General features: G+C 34.9%; 1 protein-coding gene across 2 annotated transcripts in view; it reads left to right on the top strand.

The window, feature by feature from the left end:
• LOC137634807 (phospholipid phosphatase 2-like) overlaps window positions 1-19822 on the top strand; it is a 95422-nt gene that overhangs the window by 28727 nt on the left and 46873 nt on the right. The window contains exon 1 of one of the 2 annotated variants that reach the window (XM_068367355.1): window positions 9392-9546. The exons of the other annotated variant lie outside the window; for it this stretch is intronic. The gene's annotated coding sequence lies outside the window, so the exon portion shown is untranslated. Of the gene's footprint in view, window positions 1-9391; window positions 9547-19822 lie in introns of those variants that run through there. 2 annotated transcript variants of the gene reach the window in all.

The following is a 19822-nucleotide window of genomic DNA, read 5'->3' as shown; positions in this document are numbered from 1 at the left end:
GTGTTTTATGTTGACACTTCAGGGATATTATCCTTTATATTATATAACTTCTTTGATACCTATTCGTGTCAAGTTGCATACGAAATAACGTCTTTTTTATTAATTAGCCTATGAAATTATGTGCAAAATGTTGACTCTTTTACGGCATAATATCCTCTGAATTGAATTTTTCTATATAAATATCATGAAGATTTAACCTAAGAGTAGAATACAGCGTCTCTGCAAGGTCCGAATGACTGACGCAAATGAGTGTTGATTCATCTTTAGAGACACTGAACTTTCCATAAATGTGAATTTCAATTATTGTAAAGAAGGATTAATGGAGAAGTGTTATAGATCTGATGGAGGGATCGCTGAGTTCTTGTAACAATTCTAATGTTCTGCTGCTTCTGAATAGTTTTTTTCTTCTTATTCATTTTATCGGATTCGCAGTTAACAGGGTCAAGTCGGGAAGGGGAAAGACATTAACACATCCAAAGAGATTTGTAGGTTTTCAAGTTATGGATTTGCTTTAAGATATGAGTGGACGTAGAGGATTTCCAGCCTCCAACGCAAGAGCCTGTGTTTAAGAAAGGTCAGACAATCTAAAACGAACAAACGAACGTGGAAGAGAGTTTTGGTTGTAAACCAACAGAATCAATCGAAACAATCGTAGAATTGCGTCAAACCTGCAAAATCTTATTCTTTAAAATGCATATGATTTTGCACTAAGAAGTATGTCTTGCTTAAAAAGATTAATGATTAACCGGAAAATGTATAAGCGAAGTAATTAGTCCTCAAGTTCTAACCCCCTATTACATATGGTAGTATGATGCCAGTTTCATTTATATTGTTATGAATATTTATAAGTGATAAATTTGCTGCTATGTATACTCCAGCCCAGGGAAATTATGAATGGCGATTAATGGAACTATGGCAGATAATAACTGGTATCGGTCATAATTTACCCTTTAAGGTGGAAGAATTATGTTGATGCTATATGAAGTTAGTTTGAAAAGTAACGGGGGTCTATGTTTTTACCATACCCAGCTTCACATATGGCCCAGTCTGAATATCTTAATAATAAGATTACATTACAAAGCGAACTTGATACGTTGGGACTTGGGCATACTAAATGAAAAGGGATTTAGAAATCAGACAGAAGGAGATTCAGCTAAGCGATTAATAGAGATTCAGCATCTGGGCCTAAACGAAGGAATTTCAGACTTGACGAATTCACCATGTGGAGAGACCTCGGTTAAAAGCAGGTGGCAGACATGAGACGTTTAGTTCATGGGGTAGAGGATAAGTCATGAAACGTGAATGGTTTATCTAGATGGGTCGTTTTGTGTGGCCAAGGCTATTATTTAGAGTAAGGAGGGTCGGAATCACAGAGCCAGAGAAGAATGGGAAAGGCAAGTTTTAGGCTCCTGATTTATAAGGACACCGGAATGCTTGATCTTTAGATGGAAAAGAGAGATGGGACAGGATGAGGAGGGTCCTGTAGTCTTGATGGATGGGGAGTCAGATTTTTAACGATATGGCCATAACAGGAGAGAGAGAGAGAGCGATAAATGAAGTAATGGTGAATTACGATGAATGCTTGTTGGTTGCATTTCCACCGTATTGTTAACAGAAACCACGGCCAATTAATAAATACGAAAGCCCGCATAATAGAAACAAAGAATAGTAAATGTATCTGCACGCGAGACAAAGAAAAGAAGCAGTAAAATGATGCTCGTAACAACGCCTAGTGATGTAACGAAGGCCTGAGCTGTCCCACCCAAGGGGAAGCAACTTGTGTTTTTCACAGGTCGTAAGTTTGAAGAACTATAATTTTCGAGCCCACACATCAAGAATATCTTCAATGACATGCTCCTGCCCTCAAGGAAAAATTTGGATATAATGCGAGCGGGCGCCAATTATATAAAATTAATTTTATATAAAAAAGAAAATGTATTTGGGCCTATACCCTTAGCAGAGCTTTGCATCACTCAAATACGGAGGAACGGGAGAGACATCAGATAAGAGAGAAATGTAGGCATGAGTTTTCGTTCATGGGCTGTTAGACCTAATCCCCAAAATCCCCTTGAATGTAAGTTAAACCTAATCTGAGAATCCCTCGACATCGTAAGTGCTGCGGTGTCTTTCGAGAATGTTAGAGGAAGATTTGGAGACTGTGGTAAGCCTAATGTCCCCATGAATATCTAGGCCTCCGGCTTCCTTGCCGAATCTTATCGACATGACACAATCGCCTTTTGTGCGACGTTTGTCACCGGATTTTAAGATGAGAAATCCTTGTTTGTTGTGATTTTAATTTTATTTCTAAGCGCTTGAAATTGTTGTACGTTTTGAATAGAGATCTGTTATTGATAACATTTCAAAATTTGATAAGGAAATAGATAACTGTGTTCGAGGTTCTTGGGATCTAATGAATAGATGGTGGCATATTGATTTACAAATAAAACGGTACGAAATATACGTAAGATGAATTACTTTTATGTGTATAAACATATAGACTTACCAATGGAAACTATTCGATTGCTGAAACTCCAGCAAGAATAAAAAAAAAGAAAAATAAGAGTTTGCTAAATGTGTAACGTCAGGGCTTTAGCCTACTGATTCACAAAGGAAGTTGGTGCCCACGAGCGATTCTTAATGAGATGAACATGGGTTAGTTGGGGTGGGAAGCGGACGGAGTTCTCACTTTTTGTATTGGTATCTGTTATTTCCTGTCATACAGGCAACTTGTTATCTGCTGAATTTCAAAAGGAGGGACAGGGCGTAAAAAGGAAATTACACAGCGAAAGAGAGAGAGAAAGAGAGTGTGTAGAGTCTATGGTATCCGTCATTGTGCACTATAGCCCACTGTCGAATGCACGTGTTGATTCTAATTATGGTCTCTATTGCGCTGGCTTCCACACACGTGGCTATTATTATGTAAATGCCTCGGATTTTTTCCTTTTTTTTATCTTATGTTCAGTGAACTCACATTCTCCGTACTATGAGGTGGCGATGAGTCGTATCGATGCTGTTTGTTTATTTGTAAGTGTTTTATTTGCGACGTCTCGACGCCAGTATATATGTACATTCACTTCTACATATAAACGCATTATTTGTTTTTAATGTTTAGATAGTCTTTTTGGAATAATTAGTGAATGAAGCGTGTAGTGGTATGGTTGACGTTAGAGGCCTCCGAAATGATTCATCGCCGAGGCATTTCACGACTGGGAGATAGGTAGTGGGTAACAGAGAACGGTAAGAGCTTTTATTATTATTATTATTATTATTATTATTATTATTATTATTATTATTACTACTTGATAAGCTAGAACCCTATTTGAAAAACAGGATGCTATAAGCCCAAGGGCTCCAACAGGGAAAATAGTCCAGTTAGGAAAGGAAATAAGGAATTAAACTACAAGCGAAGTTTAAGAACAATAATACCATTAAAATAGTTCTTTGATATATAAACTATAAAATCTTGAAAATAATAAGAGGGAGAGAAAAGAGATAGAATAGTGTGCCCGAGTGTACTCTCGAGCATGAGATCTCTTGATTCAGTATTGCTGATATGATTGATTCTTTTATCATAATGGTGTTGATTGAAGCATCAAAGGCCAAAACTGGTTAGATTCAACGAGAAGATGAAGTCAAGAATAACTTTTAAATGTATACCATGATTTTCGTTGGTTTATGGTCTAGTAACTCTAGTTCTTGTTTATCTCGAATAGATCATAATTATAATAGAAGTAGTAATTATAACTGTCGGTTTGACTGATTTTCTATCTGTGTGCCACCTGTACCTCCATTATAATTGGCTTATGATAATTTTCTTAAGTAAATACATCAAATTTCGTGTTTGCCTATTTTACTCGTACGATATACTTCATTGTGAAGCAGTATACAATTACCATTCTTGTAGGACTTATTCTATGAGAATAAGAAGTAGAATAACAGATAGGAAGAAGTTGTAAAGGGTGGTAAGAGAACTTATATGATCATGGAGTTGGAATACTCTTAAATCATTCTTAAATAATTCAAGAGAGATAACTTTAGCGTTTTCATTCAGTATCATGTGCGACATCCACCCCCCCCCCTCTCTCTCTCTCTCTCTCTCTCTCTCTCTCTCTCTCTCTCTCTCTCTCTCTTGAATTTTTAATGCCCTAATCTCAACTTATTGTATGATTTTAAATTTTTTGTCACAGTCTAGACTGAACGGTGATGTTGCTCTCTCTTTCCCTCCCTATTTTTTATGCTCCTTTGTCACTGTCTTTGCAACACCCCTTACATTTCTGGGACGTCTGCGTCAGTTCCTATGTCTCAGCCAGTCTCTTCGCCGCCCATTAGAGGTCACGTATTTTAAGTCGTCACTGTTTGGTGGGCATGTTCATTAAGTGAAGAAAGTAACGACTATAAATTTCTGTACTTTCTCAAAAAAAATATTGATTTAAAGTACTGTTACACATATATGTCTTTTGCAGAAAACCATTGAAACTTAAAAAAGTGTTATTCAACGCTCAATCTATTTTCCGTGTACAGTATTTGGTTTCAAGACTAATGAAAGTTCCAGGAACTGGTTACTTTAATTTTTTATGCTACTGTAGTTCATCACTAAACTCTGATTATGAGAGCACAGGCTGACGATCGCTGATTTTGAAATGTATTTTTTTAGGGGGTGGGGGTAAGAATTAAATTGAACATGCCTAAACTAACTGATTCAAAGCAAACTTACAGCTATCGTTTAGGTCCAAGTGATCACACATCTCGGACTGTACGTATTTGCAGTGTGAGTGAATCCATATCGACGAGAATAATTCCACATTTTCTCTGTTGTAATCTCGACAGAAAGATCAGTTAGCTGATTTGGTAATAACTTTACTTTCATACTTTCTTTATCAATTCTTATAGAGGTAGTATCTTCCAAATCCAATTATCTCTCGGTATCAGTTTTTACAGAGGTGGCATGTTCCAAAACCAATTATCAGGTAATAGACCAAAATTTGAAAATTATTCTGGCTTAGGCTTGTTAGAGTAACAACAGAATAAAAAGAAAATGAGACTAATGGACAATTTTAATCAAAGCCATGCCGAGCTTTGGGGGTACTGTCTACTGGGGCTGTTTTTCCTATTCTTTTGTTATAATTATTAGGATTGACATTACATGCAACTTCGTGGAGGAGCACGCTAGGCACTGACTAAAGAACTTGCTCTGAAATAGGATATTATGGAACACAGTACATTATTTGTATTTAGCGGGTCTTTTTCTTAAAGCACCCGAATTAAGAGAATCACGAAAATAGTTCATTATTTTAGTTATTTTCATTATATCGTAGAGTATCGCAATGTTTTATGTGGTTTCAGAAAATACAAGTCATTATCAACCTCAAAGTTTCAACATTTTAGATGTTCAGTCAAGGACATATGTTTTATATAGAAAAGTTGCACAATTCAGTCACTTTATTCAAGGATAACCATCCAGTACAGAAAATTTGCTTCTCAGCCACTTTCAGTCAAGGACAAACGTTCTGTAGAGAAAACTTGTACTATTCAGTTACTTTCAGTCAAGGATAAACCTCCTACACAGAAAACTTGCACAATTCAGGCACCTTCAAAGATAGCTCTGTACAGAAAATTTGCATTCACAGCCACTTTCAGTTAAGGACAAATGTTCTGCACGGAACATTTCTACAATTCAGTCACTTTCAGTCATGCATAACCCTCCTGTACAGAAAATTCGCACAACTCGGCCATTTTTAGTCTAGAACAAATGCTCTTTACAAAAAGAAATTGCACGACCCAGCTACATTCAGTCAAGGACAAACGTTCAGTACAGAAAATTTTGCCCTTTATCCACTTTAAACTCTTACTCTGAAGACTTAGGAGCAGCGTATACTAACATTAATTCTTTCTTATAATGATTTAAGAGCTTTACGTTCCAAGACATGCTTCACTCTATCTAACCACTTCATGTAGCCAGAACTTTCTTAATATTTCGAATATTCTATCATTCTCCATTCTCACAAAATGACCAGATCATCTCGAAACACTAGTCCAGCTTTCTGGCTACAGTGCATTTCTAGTTTTCTCATTTCTCAAGTTTTATACTTCATATAATATGTTATTTCGGTAAAGAAATATTCTCGCCGGTTATGACTTTTTTGTTTTATTCGCATTCAACAACTACTCTTTACTTCAATGAAAACAGAGATGGCCAAATAATCTCTTCATAAATTTCAACTCTGGCTTCAATAAGACTCCGTTTTTTTTAGCATATGTGTATATATACATACATACATACATATATATATATATATATATATATATATATATATACACATACAGTGTTCATATATACACACACACACATATATATATATAATATATATATATATATAATATATATATATACATATATATAATATACATATATATATATATTGTATATATATATATATATATATATATATATATATATAAGGCTGTCTGACATGAAAATAATTTTGAAATAAATATAACATTATTACGTATTTTACTAATTACCAGATATAATTTGCATCTGTGATAATTAATTATCTGCTTTGAAATGGAAGCTCAAATTATATATGAGAGTTAAAAATTAGATTACTTTCTGTGTTAATATTAAATCAAACAATGTCTTAGAATTATAAAGCAAGGAGGGATTCTTTCCTTTTACTAGAAATTTTTCCTTCTGACTTTCTAATTCGGAGTAAAAAGGATATATTTTTTTTAGATCAAGTCATGACTGTTCTGTCTTATGAATCATTACAGTTGACGTGGTTACGTAATGTTTATATAGTTCGCACAGTATGTTGCGTTTTACACTTACAAAGTTGAATGTTTGTTTCTTATGCAGCTATGTGGCCCTAATATAACAAAACTCATCTCTTATTTATACAATTTGAAATTAAACCCGGCAAGGAAGATAACGTAGAGTATTTTGGACAATGAGTAAATATAATTTCGGAAAACTTGATTATAAGATGGGTGCAAAAAATGCCAATTTAACTTGAATCTTTTGAATGTAGAGTTCATGCCCTATAGGTCATATAATTATTTTTATACATTATTGACGATATGCTTTCCATGACGAACTACGTTGGCAAAATTAGCAAAGCATTTTGCTTCCATGATTTCACTATGTCTACGTTTTCCCTATTATTACCTCCGCTAAAGAGGTTAGGCTATGTTTTCTAGTCGGTTTATTTATTTATTTATTTATTTATTTGTCTGTTTGTATGCGGACAGGATAACGTCAAAAATACTCAACGGATTTTAAGGAAATTTTCACAACATATATTTCTTAGGTTATGGACGACCCTATTAAATGTTGGAAATGAACCGAATCTGGATTCTATATCAGAATTTTTCCCAATTTTAAAGATTACGTCAAAACAAAAGGACGGATTTTGAGGAAATTTCTACCACAGATAGATCCTAGGCCATGGACGATACCATTAACTTTTGGGGATGATCCTGTACCAGATCCGTATTCCTGTTCGGTTTTTTTTTTTTTTTTTTTTTTTTTTTTTTTTTTTTTTTTTTTGACAGGAATACGTCAAAACTACCCAACGGATTTTGACAAATTTTTCACCACTGATAGATCTTAGGTCATGGACGACCCCATTAAATTTTGGAGGTGATCTGGATCCGGATTTGCATTTTTTTTTACACATTTAAAGATTATGTCAAAACAAATTGATGAATTTTGGTGAAATTTACTCCACAGATAGATCTTAGGCCTTAGAAGACTCCATTAACCTTTGGCGGAGGTTAGAAATCTCTGATTATTATTATTATTATTATTATTATTATTATTATTATTATTATTATTATTAATATTATATATATATATATATATATATATATATATATATATATATATATATATATATATATATATATATGTGTGTGTGTGTGTTTGTATAGATATATATATATATATATATATATATATATATATATATATATATATATATATATATATATATAGATGCGCGCACAAATATATGCATTTCAATAAGCCGCTTTAGTTGTTAACTAATACAAAAGGAACCTGGGAAGAAAAATTCCATAACTATAAACACTTTGTATACATACATGGAAGACTGAGACATTTGGTTTCGAATCTCAAGACAGTATTCATGTATTGCCTTCATAACGTTTTTTTTATATAATACTACCGGTATATGTAAGATTTATATGGCAGTATTTTAACAAGAAAACTGATTCCGAAGTATCAGCACTTTCAATCACTGAAGAAGAGCTAATGGCTGATGCGGTAACGTCCCTGACTGGTGAAGGCCAGACTGGGGTTAGAGTCCCGCTCAACCTCGTTAGTTTCTTTGGTCGCTGCAATCTCATCATCCTTGTAAGCTATGGATGGGGGTTTTGGGGGAGCCTATAGGTCTATCTGCTGAGTAATCACCTGCCATTGCCTGGCCCTCCTTGGTCCTAGCGTGGGTGGAGAGGGGCTTGGGCGCTGATCATAAGTACAGTATATATGGTCAGTCTCTAGGGCATTGTCCTGCTTTATAGGGCAATGTCACTGTCCCTTGCCTCTGCCATTCATGAGCGACCTTTGAATATTTAAGTGTATTTTTAGTGACTTTGGTAAACCGGACCAAAGTAATATGAAAGATCATAGAAACTTTGGTATTCATGAGTTTCAAGTGAAAAAAAATAAGAACATGGATTAAGCAAAACATTCATTTTACTTGGAAAATGTACCGAGATTTTATTTCACAGTCATTTTACTAGTACAGTTAAAAGTGGACCATGAGAGGTTCAGTTGAAGTGCTTGTGCAAAGAACATTTCTACATCACTTTTGTTTAAATGATGTCATCATTCTTAGTAACTATCAAGGTCAAATTGTCCTTGAAACGTGGTGCAATTCTTCCAAATTCCCCAAGGCAAGTGGTTCTGCATTTTTCTAAGAGAGCCTGTACGTTCGTCTTAAGTTTATTGTTGTTAGAGTTATTCTCCCAAGTGTGTTGACCTGTTAAGTTCAATGACAACCGCTCTCTGATTTCAAGAACTTCACAAGGAGTCTATTGTGCTTTCGTATCTTGCTTTTATTTCCCTCTATTTTCCAACCATTATTCTATCTGAGATAATAACAGCAAATAGCTACCACCAGTTCCCAACTTAACACTTACTGCCTGTCATTATTTTGGTCCTTCTTAATCCAGGACAACTTGAGCTTTTGAAGGCTGTTTGCGTCGATATCAAACCGCCTGATTGATGGGTACAAAGTAGAACAGAGAGGTTTACGTCATAGCTTAGGCAAGAACGATCGAGCCCAAGTGGGTGATGGAGAGGAAATTCCTTCCAAATGGATAGCACGTTGCCTTAAAGAACATACCCCCCTTCTCCTAAAGAGGGAAAAAACCAGTTGGGGGTCACAGGATGATGAGTGCAAGTCAGGGCTCTCTCCCCTCACGAAGTCACTCGAGTTAGGAGGAAAGTTACCACTTAACTTAGCAGTCGTGAAGCGTCGGTCGCGTTGGAAGGTCACAAAAGGAACCCGACGTTCGGTTTGTGAGGTAAGAAACTTTGCGACTTTATTGGTGAAAGGGTGATGAAGTCGATTATGATTTTAGTGAGAATTTTAATACATGGCTGAATATTATCGGGAAATAACACAGAGAGCAGGGGATGATCTATTTTCGAGACCGAGCTGTTGTGAGAAATTAATAACCGTGTGCCGTTATGAGAGATCTGAAACATGTTTGTTTAGCGGGATGTGGATAATCTTCTATGAGATTTTATCGCTTCTAACAGCCTCCTCTGACATTTTTTAAACGTCTACCAGACAGTTTCACCCCCCCCTCTCTCTCTCTCTCTCTCTCTCTCTCTCTCTCTCTCTCTACTATATCTAGTTTATACAAGATATCTACACTTGTTAGTCTTAATATGTAGGCGTTAGGTGTATTATGATCTGACTTGGGTGATATCCTGTGTCAGAACATGCCTTTTTATTTCACGCTTCATGTGCATGAATGTACACAGCCGAGAAATAGTACTTTATCTTTATCCTATGATGCAGAGATCGAAAATGCCTCAGTACTACAGTAACCCTTTCGTAATTTTTTGATATTTTTCATACTACTGGTCGTGGTGCTCTTTTCAGTTTTACTTTTTATACTATTAATGTTATTTTCATATTTTATATCAAATTTCCACCTTTCATATCTTAGCTAAATAGCTTCAACTACTGCAACAAAATTCTTTATGATTTTTGTAATTATACTATTATCGTTATAGCAATAACAATATTAATGATAAGAATGAATATTGTAATTATTATCTAGCCATACCGATAAAATAAGAATAAATGAGGGGATCATCTAGATTGTTTGGACGTAATATACTTGTTGAAGATCGGATTAAAACTATTCTCCATACTTTCATAGGGACTTGTGATGAGTGAGACTGGACAGTAGTAATGGTAGAAAAAAGGAGTTCATAATTATTAGAAGAATATTGGAAAAAGTCTTTAAAAAATTCCTTTATAATTAAATGTATGTATATATTGATTTTTAGCATGTTAATTTAAACATGTTTTAGTATTTGTTCAAGTATATCGTTTATGGAATTATCATTATGATTATTTTCATAGTTGTTATTGTAAGCACTCATTTAAAATGCGTGTCTAGTCAGATAACGTGGTGCGAAGATGTAAATTAATTTACACTTAATTGGGTATCTTGAAGAAAAGGCCGGCTTCGGGTCCATATTTGATAAAGCATATAAAGTATACTTTTTGTCTATTTTTTATTATTAAATGTTAGATCCTGGTATATGTATGTATGTGTGTATATATATATATATATATATATATATATATATATATATATATATATATACACACACAGTATATATATATATATATATATATATATATATATATATATATATATATATATATATATATATACTGTATATATGTATGTATGTATGTATAAAACACCGAAAATAAAAAGAAAAAGACGTGATTGGAGTTAACACTTTCGTCATATTGATGACCTCAACGGACTCACCATGAGAATAGCGTTGGTTGGAGACCATGGCGGTAATCGAGAACAGTGACTTTACTTAAATCTAAACCATGGTTTGTTTTCCAATAATCTTGTATTTTTCTCTTCTGAAATCTGACCTATCTTGAATCATCAAGAAACTGGTAGTATAAGGAACCCATTCCTCTTAAATACGATATCCTTGAATATTTATTCTCTGTGAGACCGTAGATGTCACCAATAAGACGAGAGTACGAACTCCAATCAAGTCTTTTCTCTTTTCCATTCGTGGCTATAATCTATATTTTATGCTCATCATGTGTCAGTTATTGTAATTTAAGCACACTCACACACACGCACGCACACACACACACACACACACACACACACACACATATATATATATATATATATATATATATATATATATATATATATATCACAAAGGATGAAGAGGGTAGTACGTAGTTCTTTCACGTGTTTAATTCATGCAACACTTTAATGTGTGAAAATGTTTTAATTCGATATATATATATATATATATATGTGTGTGTGTGTGTATGTATATATATGTATATATGTATATGTATATATTTATATATATGTACTGTATATGTATATATATACTAGATAGGTTTGCACTCACCGCAAACGCACAGATTCAACCGTTCCCACCCCCTCTCCTATCTCCAAGGTATGAATAATTGCTCCCTCTCTACCTTAGGGACGGAGAGACATAAAATAGTCATACGTTTGCAGAGATAGAGAGAGAGAGAGAGAGAGAGAGAGAGAGAGAGAGAGAGAGAGATTATGTGTGTAGATATGTACGAAGTTAAGAAAATAACACCGGCACATAATGGGAAAAGAGAGAGAGATTGTTAGAAAAGCAAAAAAGTACACGAATGCGCCAACGAATGAACTCTGATAGTGCAAGCCAGTGACAAACAAGTCAACGAAAGCATCTGACACACAGCCGTGGTAGCAAGCAAGGCGGAAACATGATGAGCCCGATGAAATTTAAGCCATTGATATTGATGAAGATCTTGCTAGCACATCATAAGGGACAAAGGATGTGCAGGAAACGGAAACAAACTGGTTGGACAATCTCAGAATAAAAAGGAAGAGAGAAAAAACATTATTTTTGAGAAACTCTAACTCCCTTTCTCTACAAAAATCGTGCGACTAAAAGGTATTTGCTCAACGTGATACTATTAAGTTTTATTTGATATTTGGAAGAGAGAGAGAGAGAGAGAGAGAGAGAGAGAGAGAGAGAGAGAGAGAGAGAGAGAGAGAGAGAGAGAGAGAGAAATTCCAGTCCTACGAGTTGCAAAAATAATGTTGATTAGCATAAGGTAAGGAATTTTGACTCAATTGCACAAGTATATGAATTTATTATTTTCCATTTAAAAGATTTGTGTGACGTCATCGGGCTTATTCTCTTTTTTTAGACCCGCGTTGGATAGTGAACAATAGGTGGAATTTAGGAAGGCCGGGACATAACTCTCGGTAGGAAAGGCAACAAATGAAATGATTTATCTTTGGAAGAGAACGGTCGTTAGTCATCCCATTTGTCTGCAAAATAGGAAGAAAGAAAATGGTGGATTGGTAACACCAATAAATTTTTGGTTCAAGCTGAAGGTTTGTTTATATGTAAGCTTCGAAGTGGTCAGAGATGCAGCTATGTTCGCTTGTTTTCTTCTTAAGTAACACTGGGTATAAAGAAGCAACAGTGTTTTACTTGGCAAATGGTGTTAGGTTACTATTACAAGAGTATTCAATTATCCAGCGGATAAGGAGATTTTTTTTTTAGATTTTTAGGGATGATGGCACATTTCTTCAACTGATATCTAGGGCAGTGATATACAACTGCTCATTCATTCCCTACTCTCTCTCTCTCTCTCTCTCTCTCTCTCTCTCTCTCTCTCTCTCTCTCTCTCTCTCTCTCTCTCATTTTAAATCCTGTAATATGAAACGGTTAATTATTATCCCTTCTGAAACTGTAATGTTGATATAAATTGAATTTCTAAGATGCCACGGCAATATGCTGTCGTGATTCGTGAGAAACAAAGTCGTTTGTAATCAGATCCGATCAACTTTTTAGGGTCATGAACGTTTGATATTTTGTCAAACTAATTATAGAAAAATATTGTTTTGTATTTACAAGTGAAAGAGTAAAAGAGAGGGAATTCTTTTATATTTTTTTATATACCAGTAACGATAATTTTGCCTACGATATTTCTTATTACCGTTCTTTTTTTAAGGTTCCAATACTCCCAAGTTCAGTGCATGAGTTTTGCGCAATACCAAGATGACACATACAGTGATATAATATAGCTTGTTATGCCTTTCAGCTTTCTACATTGAACACTACCCAGCATAAACCGCGGACAGATGATGGCTTTGTGATGAATAGAGAACTCTCCTCTCTCTCTCTCTCTCTCTCTCTCTCCTCCTCTCTCTCTCTCTCTCTCTCTCTCTCTCTCCTCCTGAGGATAATTTCAATCTTTTTGTTATCCCAACCCATTTAACGTACCATTGTGGTAGCATTTTTACAAATGCATTGTTTGAATGTGTGCTTGACCGTTCATATGCAAATACACAAAGCAAAATGCGTACATTTATGTGGGTGTTTCAAACTAATTACGTCTGTATCATGATACACGAATCATGTAGTTTCTTTTATTGGTTCGAAGTATGTAAGTTAGATACTTGAGTAAATAAAAAGGGTATTTGCGAGGAATGATATCACCGAAATTATATTATCAATTCAATGCAAATATATCTGAAGGAAAGGCTTTTTTTGAGAATTTAAAAAAAAGACGTATTTTCCGTGTTTTTTATGAACATTGTCTTGAAGTAAGAGTCCCGTAGACAAACAAACAACAATATCCTCTTATAATGCGTAAAACGTGTGTACTTCTCGTAAAGCGGGTGTTGTTGCACGCTCGCAGAACGACTCAAGTGGCACTTGAGGGGTGTTTCATCTCTTGTCACTTTGCGGTTTGTATTTTCACTATTTCTCTAGCTCATAAAGATCAAGTTTCTGATGTCATGTGAGCAGAAGATATCATTTTCTTATCAAGACCCAGTGAGAGTGTTTTAACCCTAATAAAAATAGAATAAGAAATACAAGTTCACTGAGTCAGGGACGTGTCTGACTAACAAATGCAGCCGGAGCTAGGAACAGGTGATTTAGTACTTTGAATAGTATAGATAGAATGGAATATCTAAACATTTATAGCCTTTTTTTATGAAAATTGCTAATATGTTTATTGGTTACTCAAGAAAATATGGACAAATACTATAGTTTTCCCTTGTTAATTTGTCTATAATTCTCTTTATTCATTTGCGCTAATATATCTTCTGGTTGCTCACATTTTCATTCAAATAGCTTTAAAAGCGATATTCATAAACTGCATTCCTGTTTATGTGAATTACATTTTCATAACGTTTTTCGGGAAAGTTTGCAAATAAGCTGTTGAATATATATATATATATATATATATATAATATATATATATATATATATATATTGGTTGAATATGTATATTCATCTCACTGAGAGACATACACTTAATTGCTGTACCCTGTAGAAAAAATAAGTCAAAGAATTGAAATGGTAATGAATATCACATTTTCGTCAAAGCGTGAAAAACATTAGTTTTACAAAGAAATTAATTCTTGTATAGAAATATGCATAGAAAATGCTTTGATTTAGATCTTTTGTGTTCGCATAATCACTGAGAGACCACAGGTTTTGGTTCTTCCTTTTGTCTAGATTCTACCACTGTTATGTCTTAAGCCCAACTGTTAAAAGATGGGCAAATCTAATGTGAAACAAAATACTGTTCATCAGGGCTTATAGTGTGTATGTACCACTGAGAGAGAGAGAGAGAGAGAGAGAGAGAGAGAGAGAGAGAGAGAGAGAGAGAGAGAATTTCTAACGCCTTTGATTCAATGATTTTTCCTATGAGAAAATTGTAACTAGTTTTAATAAGGCAGTCATGTATGATAGGGCGTGGTCAAAGGGAGAAGCCACTGGCATATTTAGGTTGATGGAACATTCATGTGAGCTAAAGATAAACAAATGACATCATAGAAAAAAAAATTACATTTATTTTTCATGATATTAATTGGGTATCAATTAAAAAAAGGCACAACTTTGCCTTTGATCCTATACATTTTATCTTAATTTTTGGTATTTTGCGTCGTTTCAGTTTTCTGTTTCACTTGCTTGCTATAATGGGTCGGTAGTTGGATGCCCCTCTTAAACCGTAAAAGCATTAGGGATTTAATTATAAACACGAATAGGTAAACACATTGAAAAGGGAAAAGCCATGTAAAAAGCTGAGAAAATAAACAAAGGAAATTTCAGCGATCTGAAATGAGAGGCAGAAACTAAGTACTGTATAGGACAAAGTGATAAATTATGAAGTGATAAACTCAACGCAATTGCAAGTTCTTTTAGAGATGCTATGTTAAACATTCTTCAAATTTGGTGTAGGTGGTAGTCATATTAGACTAGTGCCACATCAAATTCAAAGATGAAAACAACTATAAACATCCTACCGCCGTCCATTGCTGGATGTTGCGCCGCAGTAGAAAGATTGGAGTCGAGAACCTTACTATTTCTTCGACTTAAGGACAAAGGGAAGGAAGGTCATAGGTGAAACCATAACTGCTACTGCTAAACTATCCTTAGGACCGGACCACCTTGAATCAGGAAATAGTTCTTGCTTCACGTAACATCCTCTTGAGGTTTCTTGTTTATTTATTTTTTCAAAGTAAGTATGTGACACATAATATCAACTACAATTATATGAACTAAAAATTAAAATATCACAGAAATGCTTGTTGTTGTGGCCTGATTGGTAACGTCTCTGATTGGTGTTTGCCAGTCGGGGGTTCGAGTCCCGCTCAGACTCGTTAGTGCCATTAGTGTCTGCAATCTTACCATCCTTGTGAGCTAAGGTTGGGGGGTTTGGGGGAGCCTATAGGTCTATCTACTGAGTCACCAATAGCCACTGTCTGGCCCTCCCTAGTCCTAGCTTGGGTGGAGAGGACGCTTGGGCGCTGATCATATAGTATATGTTCAGTCTCTAGGGCATTGTCCTGCTTGCTAGGGCAATGTCACTATCCCTTGCCTCTGCCATTCATGAGCGACCTTTAAATGCTATATTACACTATTTTTAAATTGGTATTTCATGTAATAATGAATGTATTAACAATTGAAGACTTTTAAAAGGCAAAGTAACATTGGGTCTGGTCAGAACTTGAATGGGTGCCCGCCAATGAATGGACATAGTTACCAGATAAGGTCTCGGTGCGATGGCTGAAGCTTTTTTAATTAATGCTCACAATTGCCAAGAATGATAACCGTGACATATTTAAAGGAAAGAATAACGTTTTCTCAAGTACAACCACTGAAAGATTAAACAAACTTATTTGTAATTAGAATCTTGCGTGGGATTGGGGCAGACATGTACCAAAGGTTAGATGGTGTGGAAGAAAAGAAACGTGAATCTTGAATGACAGCAGATGGCCAGTAATGCGATCATGATCGCAGAATTATCGTCCGTTTTTGCTGATCCCATTTGGTTGATGCAGTTACCCTTCTTGTCTTTAGGGTTGCTCTCTCTCTCTCTCTCTCTCTCTCTCTCTCTCTCTCTCTCTCTCATTGTAGTATCGGTTCCTTAGCACAGGTGGTATCTCACTTATTAGACAGCCAGCTGACCTCAAATGTAAGTGTATGAGTTGACCTACGTGCGATCGTTTCTTTACAAATTTAGTTTGCCTTTCTTGACTTAGGCAATGATTCAGGTACGTGTTTAGTACTACGTTGCTATGGATAATATTTGTGCTGGGCAGAGACCAAAGAAATTAATCATACGTCATAATGTAGGCCATCATATAACTGAAAACATGAGGGTCGACAAGTTCATTCTTACCTCAGAAACCATTCATTATATAGTTATTTTCATGATCTTGGGAACTGCAATATATTCTTTGGTACCCTTTCTTCGGAGTCAAAATTGACGGATTTTATATATTAGAACTCTTACAAAATGTTTAATGAAGTAATTACTTTCCCTTGTGTGAAACAGAAAATGGAAAAGTGAGAAGTTTTCTTAAAGTAACATTTAAAAGGGTTTGGTTTCCTTGAAGCAACACCTAACGTCCTACATACTTTCTTACAACTATGCTAGATACTACTCTTACTGTAATTAAGTATAGCTTATTAAGTGTCCAGTCTTAGATTAGTGGAAAGATCAGATGCGTTGAAGAGAGAGAGAGAGAGAGAGAGAGAGAGAGAGAGAGAGAGAGAGTGGGGGGGGGGGGAGAGAGAATATATACAAACCCATATTGAATTTAGGACGGAAACTCGTTGCTCCTTGAGCTTGTCGTCTGCAGCTCGTTGAAGGCAGCAGCTGTTGGTTAAGATTACGAGGATGAATTTCACCGGTCAGTAATTAAAAGGCTGCCGGCCATTCACTTACACTATGCTTATACTGCAGAGGCGTGAACAAGTACTCACTTCAATGCAGCGAATCATTGCTATCCTTTTAGGGTAACTTGCCCCTTTCTGATTCATTTGTGGTCAGTTGGTTGAATAATCATTCCCATTACCAATTTGGCAACTCCGCTTTGCATATTTCATATCAACCACTTTAAATTCATGTCATCGTGTTTAATTATCGTGCATCATGGGTGGTTATCTTTTCACCATTACCATCACAGCAGAATTGAATGCATAAGTAATGTTTCTAGAAATAGCCAAAGCCCATGGCGGGGCTCAAAAGCAAGTAGACTCCATATTCAGGTTATACAACCTCTTTTAGTCCTAAAATGTTTTTTTTTAAACTGAGTACCCTTTTGTCTCTAAAGTGACCACACATTTGGAGCTCAATACCCCTGGTCTCCGAGAAAATGGTCATCTGCAAACAACCTTGTGGTTACTGATCGTACGTGTTGCTACCCCCGGTTTTTAGTAAACGAAAGTCATGGTTTGTTTTTCCAGTGGTATAGGGAATTGTGTTATAGATCCCTCTCCATGCTATATGTAACTAAGTTCAATCAAATTGGAAGGTCTATATTTCTGACTTTCTTTACATCTTGGAAAACAATTAAAATTATTTTATTCATGCTTTAGATGTATGGCTACCTCTCGGATAATTATAATTGCAAAAAGAAAATGGATAAAAAAATAAAGAAACTACCTGTGACACCTTTTTGTGAGACGTTCTTTTGTCGTCTCCTCTTTCGCTTTCATATTCCTGGTTCTTTAGTTTCCTTGCATTGAAGTAGTTAGTATGTTTTCGTATGGGGGAGCAATTGAAGATTTGTTCAGAAGGGTTTCTGTGAAAAAATGTTTGTGCATATGTGCTTTCTTAGATTCTCATAACTTTATTACCTCCGCCAAGGAGGCTATGCGATCGAGTCGGTTCATTTATTTGTCTGTGTGTCTTTGGACAGGATTACGTCAAAACTACTTAACGAATGTTGATGAAAATTCACAGAAGAAAGACCTTAAGTCATGGACGACCCCACTAAATTTTACATTTGATCATTGAGTTACTCAATGATCTGATTATTGTTTTGCCGGCACACAATATTTTTCTTTTTACATTTATGTGCAGAAATTAGATATCAAAATATCACATGAAATTAGTTTACACTCACTTTGTAAACATAATTTTTTTAATAAATTCACATATGTTTGAAATTGCTGCTGTTAATGAGCTAGTTATAAAAGCCTTTGAAACTCAACGACCCAGCAAAAATAATCTTGCAGATTATTTTAAATAAAGAAACTACTACCGTGATCCTTTAGCTGTGCAAAGGCTTGTTGAATCTACAATGATGACTATTCAGTTTGCTCATTAAACATTGGATTGGCCCTTGCCGCTATTCAAGCAAACAATTTGGGAAAATTGGCCGTGAAATTGCAGGAATCTTCCGAATCATCAGTTATTTCAGGAGCTATTATGAAGTCGTGATCAAATTTAAGATTTGGGTAATTTTTATATGTTAGTTTTTTAGAAATGAAAGTTCATTTATAAAACAGAAATGTGACTTAACATGTTACATTGCTTATATTTTATAAAAAAAAAGAATGTATATACATACATATATATATATATAAATATATATATATATATATATATATATATATATAAAAATAATGAAAAGTGACAAGGGTGACTTTTGTTTTCTATTACGTCATACACTTTTTATTCATAACATTAAATTACTTTTTTTCTTTGAAGTTTAGATAATGTTTTGTTATGTATGTTATGTATATGAATTAAGTGAGAGAGAGAGAGAGAGAGAGAGAGAGAGAGAGAGAGAGAGAGAGAGATTTCGTTAAATAAAAAAAAAGTATAGGGTAACAGCTCGCATACATAAATCTAATCGTAGCGTGATAATTCCTGTTAGGTGTAAGGCTAAGGGGATCATGTTACGCAATTTTGTAAGAACGTGTAAAGCTTTTCTAAACTAACAATACCCCAGAATGACTTAAGCTTTTAAGCCTACATCCTGGTAACATTATTAGACGGCTGCACGTTTGACTACTATGAGGTGCGTAAATCTGTAATTATGGAACACACTCTCTCTCTCTCTCTCTCTCTCTCTCTCTCTCTCATTTATATATGAAATACTTATATTAGTAAATATAAGTACCTTTATACTTTATACAGAGGTATGTGGCCGTATCACCTAGTGGGGCTAATAAATATAAATATATATATATATATATATATATATATATATGTTTACATGTATGTATGTATGTATGTATGTA

The sequence above is a fragment of the Palaemon carinicauda genome, chromosome 45, assembly GCF_036898095.1.
Source record: "Palaemon carinicauda isolate YSFRI2023 chromosome 45, ASM3689809v2, whole genome shotgun sequence".
NCBI classification, from domain to species: domain Eukaryota; kingdom Metazoa; phylum Arthropoda; class Malacostraca; order Decapoda; family Palaemonidae; genus Palaemon; species Palaemon carinicauda.
The sequence above is the reverse complement of the archived record's forward strand: the minus strand, read 5'-3'. Positions and strand labels throughout refer to the sequence as shown.